The sequence below is a fragment of the Austrofundulus limnaeus genome, unplaced genomic scaffold, assembly GCF_001266775.1.
Source record: "Austrofundulus limnaeus strain Quisiro unplaced genomic scaffold, Austrofundulus_limnaeus-1.0 Scaffold4, whole genome shotgun sequence".
Taxonomy (NCBI): Eukaryota; Metazoa; Chordata; class Actinopteri; order Cyprinodontiformes; family Rivulidae; genus Austrofundulus; species Austrofundulus limnaeus.
Genome location: NW_013952406.1, coordinates 2,188,646 through 2,198,567, shown reverse-complemented (window position 1 = coordinate 2,198,567; position 9,922 = coordinate 2,188,646). Strand labels below are relative to the sequence as shown.

Below are 9,922 nucleotides of genomic sequence, written 5' to 3'. Positions count from 1 at the left end.
GGTTGTTACCAACATCTGGTGAAAATTTCATGTCATTAGCACCTCTAGTAATATATTTACTGAGAAAGATGGTGACATGTTCAATACTTATTTTACCCACTGTATATTTGAACAGAGACAACGTTTTTTCTAGTTTTGGTTCTAGACATTACCACAATGAATTTTAAACAAAACAATTCAGATGCAGTTGAAGTTCAGACTTTCAGCTTTAATTCAATGGGTTGAACAAAATTATTACATAAAAATGTGAGGAACTAAAGCATCTTTTAAACACAATCCCTTTGTTTCAACATCATAAACATATTGATTAAGAAATGCATTTTAACAATTAGTTAAATATTATAAAAACATGTCTGTTTTTCTACCCATATTATTTTAAAAACTCCTAAACCTGGGTTTACAAAAAGCAGTTTGTTCTACTCTTTACAACTTGTGCAATTTTGAACTATCACAGACTTGGCTTCATGTGTCAAATCTTTYCCCACGTTAACCTTGAATATCAAACATGAAGTAAATTTATAGAGACGACCGTGGGAGCACCCACTCTTCTGCTCAGTTCCCTCCGTCATCATGTTCAGCTGGTAAAAACTAGGTGGGCTGTGTCAGGTGGGTGTGTAATGTGCAACACTACAGGTCGCACGCAGGAAACTGGGTTTGCTCTGGCGGGAAATGGCTATTTGCGTATCTGAAAATGGAATGTGCCTTCCTGACATTTTCATAGCCCTGCAGGCAGGAGTAACCTTCAGTGGGAAACTGAACRGTTAAAGACACGGGGGGGAGATGGGGCAGAAATCAGAGGAATGTGATTGCAAGGAAGTGGTGAATGATTGGAAATGGAAGTGAATAAAAAGGCAGAACTAAAGAAAAAACAACTTCTGAAATGTATAAAATTTTTTAAAATAAATTATARTAATAAATAAGATATATGCTTCTTTTATGAATATGTTGCCGTGTTTACCTATATTTTAAGCTGTTCTGCTACATGTAGCTATTGCCTTTTACTACATTTACCTTTGCGAAAGTTTGCTTTGATCTCGTGTTTTTTTAGCCACTTCAGTAAAAAACAGAACTGAATATTAGTTTCTTCATCATCAGTGATTTTTTAAATAAAAGAGAAGAAGGGGAAAAAGAGAAGAAAAAGGAGAAATGTAATGGGGAAGATTAAAAGAGAGATTAGATATGTGAAATATAAACCAAGGAGTGAGGCCCCAATATATATAAGTTTTTTTGTAGGGGGGGCCATACAAATAAATAAATCACTATGGAATTAAAAATTCAAGATGGGAGTATTAAATTTTGTGTGTCATAAYTAAGAATGATTTTAAAAAATGTGCTAAATGCTAGTAGAAGTAACAGAATGTAGAAATAGCTGAAAAAATCTATACCAAATTCTAAATGGTAATCCAAAATTCAAGATGGCCACCACAGCTAACTTTAAATGGCTACAATTCAACAATTTTAAGACTAATTGAGATCAAATTTGTTGTGGAATATATAATATATATATGATTCTGGAAGTGGTCATTCAAATACATCTGTTACAAAAGGACAACTGACATTACCAACTTTTAAAACTGTTACGGCCAGAGGTCTTTCTTCTATGTTTATACTAAAGCATGGAATGACATTCCTCAAAACATGAAGTCCATTTCAAAACTGCAGCCCTTTAAGAAGAATCTTGTCTGCCATCTGCTGGACACTTTTTGTTGTGCTCATATTTAGATGTCCTATTTTGCAAATGCTGCCTTCCTGAAATTTGGTAYGCTTGTTTGTCTTTGTGTCTATGGTGTATAACGATGTGATTGTGATGCTGTATTTCTGAGTGTTTTATGTGCTGCAGAACAGGAACCTGCTGTAAAACAGCAATTATGCTGAGTCATGCTTGATTTTTAGTAATATTTTCCTGTTAAATCAATAAATCAAATCAAATCAATGTTAATGCCAATTTCACCAAAGGCTATAATTCAGCACTTTTTAAACATACACAGCTAAAAATAATACAGTGCAATAGTATTGGAGAGCAATCTTTAACAAAATCTAAATAGAAATTCGATTATTTGGAGGTGGGGCCTGGGGTGGCCAATCAGCTGCTTAAAGCTAGGCTAATTCAACAGTTTTACTAAAAATATAATTTCTCTAATTTATTTAACTGTTGTTTATTTGGACAATCCAATCAACCATCYGAGTTAATGTTTTGTGAAACCAAAAAGCCAGGAACCCACCATTTTTCTGTTTCAGGAAACATTTCTACAGAAAACCAGCAGACCTTTCAGTGTTTCCACTTCATCGCGCCTGTGTGACTTTTGGAGATCCAAAGGCAATATGCAGAGAGAGGCAGAGCCTCAAAGCAGAACATATTAGAAAAGTCAGTAGAACAAGCAGCACAAAATGATTTCCATGTGATGCTGCAGCCAAACGAGGTTTGATTATATCAGCAGATGAAGCAAATAGACCCTAAATTATGACCAACCTCATTTCCTAGAAATTACTCCTGCAGAACCATAAAGACTGCTGGAATATTATTTTTCTTTAATGCACACTTTTTTGTCAGGAGGATAACAATACCACTGTAATGAAAAATTCCATAAAGACACAAATGTAGGTTGTTCAACTTCTCTTTTGTTGCGTCGTCTCTGTGTCATTATGTGGGGGTGTAAGTTCACGAGCGCTGACCATTTCATTTATTTAAACAGAAAAGATATTCTGATGTGGGTAAAAATTAGTTATGAAAATGTCCACTGGACTCAAGCCTTTGTTAATATTATTCCCTCATTCCCTGCATATTTATTCAGTGTGCTCTCTGGGCCGAACAGACACATCCTCACATGATAATATTTTCATTGCTGAATTTTTTTCCTGAGATCTGGATTTGTTTATTTTAAAGCAACATTTGAGATTTCCATCCATCCATTATCTTTTACCCGCTTCTTCCTTTTCAGGGTCACTGGTGCACATTTTCAGCAGTCATGGTGTGAAGAGCGGGGGTCCACCCAGGACAGGTCAAGCCCATTACATTTAAGATTTAAATTAAGCTACTAAAGCACTTAGAAATTGGTAAACATATTGATAAACCCACTGATGAGGTTAAAATAAAAAAAAACCTGTGTTTCTCTGTTCTTATCTTCCAATGAAAAATGAAGGCGGACAATCATGTTTAAACTGCGTCCGTCTGTTAGCGAAATATCTCACGAACCACAGGATGAATTTTAGTGAAACTTGCACAAAAAAATCACAGGATGAACATTTACAACTGATTAGCGTTTCGAGTCAACCCAATTCAAGATGGCTGCCACAGYCGGCTGTCCTGTAAAAACACAAAAATGGCTACAATTCSATCAGTTTTAGAGGWAATGGCCTAAACWTTGGTGTGGTAGTCGCTGAGACTGATCTCTAACACTCTAGTACTGTGAACTTGACAACTCTCCATATTGCTTGAAATATAGTGAGTAATGTTGCTTTAGTGCTTGATCAAAGCGGCTACAGCCCTGTCATTTCTCAACATGAGAGGCGACAAACGTGCATTCTTTTTGAGGTGGCTTGGCCGTTAAGTGTTAGAAAAGAACTCAATGCGATCTGTTTACAAGATGACCTCATTTGTTTCTGTTTTCACAAAGTTGAGCTTCAAAAAGAGATTTCCTGGCTGTGTTTATTTTGTTAGTTTTAGCAGAATACCTGTTTTTTTTTTAAGTTGCACACAGAACAGTGCAGACAGAAGGTAAACAGAAGGTAAGCCTCTTCACACTGATAGTGGTTCAGCTGGGAGCCGAGTGGGAACAGATCTTTTTTTGCTCATTAATATGTAGATTTTTGCTTCTGCTTTCTCCCATTGGAATAAGCTTCTGATGGAGTGTTGCAGAGAGCTGGAAGGCTTTCTGCCTCGACCGGTGCGGCGTCCCAGGCGGCGGGGTGGAAATGCTGTGAAAGTCACCAGCAGCACCAGAGGTTAATTGCCACGTTGTAAATCATTTAGGACAGTTTGGCTTTGGGTGCTGGTGGCAAACGGCTGCAGTTAGAGGATGTGGCTGCCGCAGCGGGTCGAGTTTCTCACATTGTAGGTGACTGAAACATGATTGAGACACAATATTGAACACTTGGAGTAACTTCAGTCGCAATGAGGGCCTCTAAACAGATCACTGTGAGCTTAGAAACTTAATCAGTGCACGTTCTGATTAATCTTTACAGATTTATTTAGAGCAGGGGTGCCCAAACTTTTTCCCCGAGGGGGCCAAAATGAAAATCTATCCATGGCTGCGGGCCAAATGCAGTAATATAATACATGAAATACAAATACTTTTTTAAGTAAAGTCCTTTATTTTTAACGATTAAGCTGTGCAATGGCCCTCTTTTGTTTCAGTCTGTGCACACGGAGAAAGTCTGCCATACGCTCAAGTAGCAAAGGCTCATGGGACATTTTATAAATTGATAAAATATGAGTTTTTGTGGCCTTAAAAAGTGTGCAAATCTACATGCGGGGTTAAATCTGATCTAAATATTTCTTGTTGTCGTTTCATGTTTCATGTTTAATCCTAATAAATCAAAGATATGTCAGCACCATGAMTGAAAACTACCTTCACTACAGCCCTTTTATATAGTCATTTGACCAATGGAAAGACTCTGTTTCTACCTATAGGATAACAGGCTACAACCTTGTAACTTTGGCAACTGTTGGTGGGCCAAATCAAATGGCTTGGTGGGCCAAATTTGGCCCGCAGGCCCCACTTTGGGCTCCTCTGAATTAGAGACTTGAACCTTGAGCAGGAAACTGACCAAGAAGCTAAAACAGTGAATAGAAACCTGGCTGCTGCTTTGACAATTAGTTCTTAGTGTGCATTGCCAATGCAATGCACACTATTGTGATTCGTTTCCCATCCAAGTCATCTCAACTTTGCCATGCTTCTCCTCCTGCATACTTTGTCCTAGAGCTGCCATTGTAATTTATATCTGTAAAGCTCCTGTGCCAAATGAAGGTTATGCCTTTTGATGCCTGTAAAACTTATAGTTTATGAAATATTAATGTTTAATGAATTATAATGGCAGTCAATGGAGCCTTGTATTGGTCCAATACTGCCCCCTGCTGTACTCAACTTGGTACTGCACCATAGTTTAATATTTCAACTCAGTAGTTCAGTGTTTACAATACTAATATGATTGTGTTTTGATGTTTTACTATAATATTGTCTTAATACTGCTCGATTGTTGTAATATTATGCATTTTTGTGTCAATAATTGTATTGGCAATGTGGCCTCTTTCTGCACACATACAAACCAACCCGTGCCACCACCTTTTGCTACAGCTCTATTGGTCTAATGGTCTATGTCATGGGCTTTCATGTGGGAGAGCAGGGTTCAAAACCTGGCTAATGCAACTTTAACAAAAAAATCTCTTGAAATTTCATATTTTCACACAATTACCTTAATTACAAACACCTGCTGACGTGACAGGCACAAGCTGGTATAGAAAACACATTTGAACTTGGTCAAAGTTCATTCTGAAAGTCCACTGCTGCAGGCAAAGCCATGCTACATGGCAATGCACACTTGTTTTTACATCGTAAAAACCCATGTCTAGTTTTTATTATTTTTTTCTTAGGGTCTGCCATATGGAGACAAATGTGAAAGTCAACGGCAGGTTAATGAAGGTGATGGTCTCACACGTCGGAGAGCAGCTGAGGCAGGAGGACAAACTTATGCTTGAGGTGAGAACGATGGTCATGGACAATGGGTCAAAAACATCTGTAACTGCAAATAATTGTGTTTCAGGAAAAGCAAGTGCAAAGTTGCTTAAAAAAACTCATGACGTACATTTAACTTTACTTTATTATCTTTTGAACAGTTTTCTTCTTCGACATGCCTTTTAGAGCAGTAAACAGAGAAGTTATAGATGTATAAATCACTATATGACACATTGAAAGCACAATCAGCTAAACTTAATTATAATTAAAATCAGATTTAGTTTTGTGTTTATTGAAGCTGTCATTGCCTCTAAATGTAATTGCGGACACCGCTCATTTAAAGTTCAGACAGGAAATGAATGATATTGCTGACAAATACTTCTTTTTCCATAAAAACTACTTGAAGTTACGACTCTATCCAGTCAGCAAAGTTAAATTTTGGAAAATGTTTTTAATATTTATTAAAATGCTAACATATCCCCGCATCAAAGTAACATTTTAAATCAACCCCGAGGACCCCCCCCCCCCTCCTCCATCTTTAGCAGTGATTCTTCATTTGCTAACTGTCAATCAGTCGGTCTCACAGCTGACATGTTGAAATTGGTTGAGTCTGAAGGAAGTAAAGTCTGACTGACAGAGCCTTTGCTTGGTGCTTATAGAGCAGTTTCTCATAGGAGGTCAAATATGTCTGACGTTAGAGTTTTTTTCTCCTYGGCAGCTCATTTAATGTGTTTTACGTTTTTGTTTTACAGAGTTTTACAGCTGACTGCGCACAAATTTTCACCATTTATTTGTGTTACTAGAAACTTATTTATACAATAGTCATTTAAATTAATTTTATTTCATTGGATTCAATCTGAATCTGACTAGATTTAGCTTTTAGCTATAATTGTGTTACATTTAGCTTTTGGCTATGCTTTTTATGTTATCCTTGTAGCTATAGTTTTGCTACATTTGTGGATACAATCACATTTGGATAACATTTTGTATTTAGCCTTTAGTTATGGTTTTGCTACATTTAGCTTTTGAAAAGAGCTTTTTTCTATGTTTAGCTTTTAGCTATGGTTTTGCCTCATTTAGCTAGGGTTCTGCCAAAACTTGTATTCAGCTGCAATTTTGGCACATTTATGTTTTTGCTATAGTTTTTCTACATTTAGCTTTTGACTATGTTTTTTTTTTAATGTTTAGCTGTATGCTATGGTTTTGACACATTTAGCTAGGTCTCTGCTACAAAATATATTTAGCTGCAATTTTGGCACATTTAGCTTTTAGCTGTGGTTTTTCTATGTTTAGCTTTTCGTTAGGGTTTGACCACATGGGTAGGCCTACTGCCACAATTTATATTTAGCTGCAGTTTTGGCACATTTAGCATTTAGCTATATGGTTTTGCTACATTTAGCTTTTGACTGTGGTTATTCTATCTTTAGCTTTTGGCTATGGTTTTATCACATTTAGCTAGGGTTCTGCCACAGTTTATAGCTGCAATTTTGGCACACATAGCCTTTAGCTATAGCTTTGCTACATTTAGCTTTTGGCTATGCTTTTTATGTTAACCTTGTAGCTATAGTTTTGCTACAATTGKGGATACAATCACATTTGGATAAAATTTTGTATTTAGCCTTTAGTTATGGTTTTGCTACATTTAGCTTTTGACAATAGCTTTTTCTATGTTTAGCTTTTAGCTATGGTTTTGCCTCATTTAGCTAGGGTTCTGCCAAAACTTGTATTCAGCTGCAATTTTGGCACATTTATGTTTTTGCTGTAGTTTTTCTACATTTAGCTTTTGACTATGTTTTTTAATGTTTAGCTTTATGCAATGGTTTTGACACATTTAGCTAGGTTTCTGCTACAAAATATATTTAGCTGCAATTTTGGCACACGTAGCCTTTAGCTATAGTTTTGCTACATTTAGCTTTTGACAGTTTTTTTCTATATTTAGCTTTTAGTTATTGTTTTACCACATGGGTAGGCCTACTGCCACGATTTATATTTAGCTACAATTTTGGCACATTTAGCCTTTAGCTATATTTTGACTTTGGTTATTCAATGTTTAGCTTTTGGCTATGGTTTTGCCACCTTATACGGTTCTGCAACAAATGGCATTTGGTTTTTGCCACATTTAGCTTTTATCTAAATGGTTTTGCTACATTGAGTTTCTGGTTGTGATTCTCCTGTTTTAGGTTTTAGCAATGCTTTTGCTGTTTTTATCTTTTATACTGTTGTTTTTTTATTTTAATAGCTCGTATAACATTTTATTCTTCCAACACATTTCAGCTGCCATTCAGCAAACTGCATTTTCACAGAATTTCTCTGGCTCAGCTTGATCAGGAACTATATTTTAGCTTGCTGTCAGSTTTACAATTACTTGAAAAGCACTCTTATTGTGAAAAAAAAAAAGAATATTACTGTCAAGAAACCTTTCAGAGACGAGAAGAAATAAGTATTGAAGGATTTCAGGTTTGACAGACTCAAAGCAAGAAGATTTTATTTACACGAGAGAAAACCGTCTCATAAATGTGCAGAAGGTGTTTTTTGAAGGTACATACAGATGGTGCTTCCTGCATAGCTTAATCTGTCTGAGACACATTTAATGAATGATAAACCCAAGTGTTTGTAAAAATAAATATATCTTGGTTGTTAATGGAACTACTCAAGACCTCAGAAGCATTTAAACTAACATTTCTGCATTCCTGTTTTTTTTACCTACCACTTCAGCTGCTCTTTACTGAAGTTAATCAGCCTCCTGAAGTGACATCGTTCCTTCACTCGGCCTCTTACAGCCCAGCCGTAGTCGACTCCGCTCTCTCTCGTCCATTAAAAGCGCCTTTTAAAGATGAGTTTTAAAGTTCACGTCGGCCGGACGCGGCTCGCCACTTTTGTTGCTGTGGAAACCAGGTTGACACATGGACAGACTGTTGAGAACAGTGTGAGTGGGAGTTTGAGAGGCTGCAGAGAACTGACAGGTTTTATGGATTGTACTCTTCAGTTGCACAGACTTGTGGCCCTTTAACCACCTGGAGGAGAAAACAGAGCGCAGGATGTTTTCAGTCAGGCTCAAATGCAGAAGATATGAAACGTTCAGGTCAAACTTCTGCTGGGATCATTAAGGATCAAATCTTACAAACAGAATATCCAGCCATTCATTTTCCTTTACTTCTCCTACAGATTAAAAATAAATTAAATTGTTCAATATTCTTCTGAATTAAACTCACAGTTCCTTAAAGAAACCAACAGACAGAAGAAATGTCTGGACGTTCGGCTGAGCGGCCTGAAAGTTGCCCCACATGTTACAAACAGGGCAGTTATCTCGCTGTTATTCACACAAATCTCTGCCCCCATCAGTAAATAGAATTTAATGGAGCAATTAAATAGCAAACGTGAATTGAAGCTGGTGTTTTTGGTTGTGTAATCAGCAGCTCTGCGTACCAAAACTGTTTTAGTTGGACGACAAATAAAGAAAGCTTGTTGGACGCAGAACATTTACGAGTCTGAGAAAGTCGAGTCACGTGTTCAAGCATGGATATCTGAGTCATACGTTCAGCTATATGTGCTGTTAAATAACACTAAAACTTATTTATTTTAGTTGATTCTGATAAAAGTTTTACTGTGTTACTATTACAAGTCATTAAAATATAAAAGTTTCCTTCAGTTTAAAAGCTGAAGTAAATAAAGGTGTATAAAACAAAAATCATAAATACTTCAAATGGTCTGGTCAAAGTTTTTATAATTAATCTACTAATTTTTTTGAAGTTCTTTACTCAAAGGGTACTTTAATTGTCAAATAAACAAAATTATAGTAAGGGCTCACATGGGTTTTGTAAAGTTTTTTTTCACTTTTCTTGTTATGGCAAATCTTTAATTTCATAATGTAACAACTATATTTTTTTTAATACACAACTGAGTTGTGTTTTCTTTAGCTTTAAAAATGTTTTGATTGTATTGGATATATTGAGAAAAGGGGTGGAAAATGATTTATTTGACCATGAAGGTTGCAGACCTCTGACATACTGTATGGGCCCCATAATGTAGCTCTGGACCTGTGGATCATGAACCAAGCAGAGGACCTTGAGGAGATCTTTAGAAACTGAACTTGGTGAATAATTGCTAAAACCATATTTAGCTTTAATGGTTACAAAAATTTGTAAATTTGATTTTAAAAATTTCATGTTTGACGAGTCTTTGTAAAATGAGTCTCTGCAGCTTTTATTTTGTGGCTCAAAAGCTAAAAAGTTTGGGAACCACTTCACCTA

The 9,922-nt window shown here is 36.3% G+C and overlaps 1 protein-coding gene across 3 annotated transcripts in view; it reads left to right on the top strand.

The window, feature by feature from the left end:
• Window positions 1-5,522: 5,522 nt before the first annotated feature.
• The window catches only part of znf385c (zinc finger protein 385C), a 190,109-nt gene continuing 185,709 nt past the window's right edge, over window positions 5,523-9,922 (top strand). For 2 of the 3 annotated variants that reach the window (XM_014023054.1, XM_014023037.1), the window contains exon 1: window positions 5,525-5,696. The gene's annotated coding sequence lies outside the window, so the exon portion shown is untranslated. Of the gene's footprint in view, window positions 5,697-9,922 lie in introns of all 3 variants that reach the window. The other variant, XM_014023061.1, reaches the window with a different exon arrangement.